This window comes from Nematolebias whitei, chromosome 1 (genome assembly GCF_014905685.2).
Source record: "Nematolebias whitei isolate Nwh7 chromosome 1, NemWhi1, whole genome shotgun sequence".
In the NCBI taxonomy this organism is placed as follows: Eukaryota; Metazoa; Chordata; class Actinopteri; order Cyprinodontiformes; family Rivulidae; genus Nematolebias; species Nematolebias whitei.
Window position 1 is genome coordinate 10,892,057 of NC_056498.1, and position 1,822 is coordinate 10,893,878.

Here is a 1,822-nt window from a genome sequence, read left to right on the forward strand (position 1 = left end):
TCCTTTTCAGGGACACCACCAAGTCATTGGTTCAGGTATGTTGACGACACCTGGGTTAAAATTAAATCTCAGGAAGTCCAACATTTTACTGACCACATCAACTCTGTGGATAAATACATCAAGTTCACACGAGAAGATGAAAAAAATGGCAAATTGGCTTTCTTGGACTGTGAGGTGTACCGCAAACCCACACACACAGACCAGTATTTGCAGTTTGACTCCCATCACCCTTTGGAGCACAAGTTAGGAGTCTTCAGGACTCTGTGTCACAGAACAGACAGCGTCCCCACTAACTCAGGAGCCTGACAGAAGGAGAAATCCCACACAAGACAGGCTCTAGAGCAATTTGGATCCTAACTGGGCCTTCCTAAAAGCAGAGAAGAAACCCAAACAGGACTCCAGTCAGCCATCAGGTGAAAAGGAGGAACCCAGACCCAGACCAGTGGTCATTCCATATGTTGAGGGAGTATCAGAGAAACCGAGACGTTTATTTTCTAAACATAACGTCCCAGTGGCTTTTAAACCCCAAAATACATTACAGCAAAGACTGGTTCATCCCAAAGATCCAGTCCCCCGGCACAAACAGAGTAATGTTTTGTATGCTGTTCAGTGTCAGGAGGGCTGTGATCAGTCTTACATCGGGGAAACAAAACAGCCGCTGGCCAAAAGGATGGCCCAGCACAGAAGATCAACATCATCAGGCCAGGACTCTGCAGTCTACACTCATCTCCAGGCCAGCGGTCACTCTTTCAGGGATGAAGATGTGCACATCCTGGATAGAGAGGAATGATGGTTTGAGAGAGGAGTAAAGGAGGCCATCTTTGTGAAAAGAAACCATCCATCGTTAAACAGGGGTGGAGGCCTACGTGTTCAATTGTCCCCCTCTTACAATGTGATTGCTAGTATCACTCAGCCCTCTGCGAATAGTAAACAGCCATCAGTGTGCTAATGATCCATTGTTAGGCTGATGGTCCTTCTTGAGCATGTGATCAGCTGGTTTTGGTTGTCAGCAGCAAAACTGGTTGATCCACTCTGAGAAGGTGCTATTTAAGAGACTGAGCTGAAAACAGCACCTCAGACTGAGGAAGTCTCTCGGATGAGAGACGAAACGTTTCTACATTTTTTTGTTGCTTTGTTTTGTTTTTTTGAATGTCCAGAGGACCAGATTTAACTTTTTTAGATTTTTCTACCTGGATTATTGAGCATGCATCAGGATATCACTTATAAATAGCACCTTCTCAGAGTGGATCAACCAGTTTGCTGCTGACAACCAAAACCAGCTGCTCACATGGTCAAGAAGGACCATCAGCCTAACAATGGATCATTAGCACATTGATGGCTGTTTACTACTCACAGAGGGCTGAGTGATACTAGCAATCACAGCATTGTAAGAGGGGGACAGTTGAACCCGGAGGCCTCCACCCCTGTTTAATGATGGACGATTTCTTTTCACAAAGATGGCCTCCTTTACTCCTCTCTCAAACCATCGTTCCTCTCTGTCCAGGATGTGAACATCTTCATCTTTGAAAGAGTGACCGCTGGCCTGGAGATGAGTGTAGACCGCAGAGTCCTGGCCTGATGATGTTGATCTTCTGTACTGGGCCATCCTTTTGGCCAGTGGCTGTTTTGTTTCCCCGATGTAAGAATGATCACAGCCCTCCTGACACTGAACAGCATACACCACATTACTCTGTTTGTGCCGGGGGACTGGATCTTTGGGATGAACCAGTCTTTGCCGTAATGTATTTTGGGGTTTAAAAGCCACTGGGACGTTATGTTTAGAAAATAAACGTCTCAGTTTCTCTGATACTCCCTCAACATA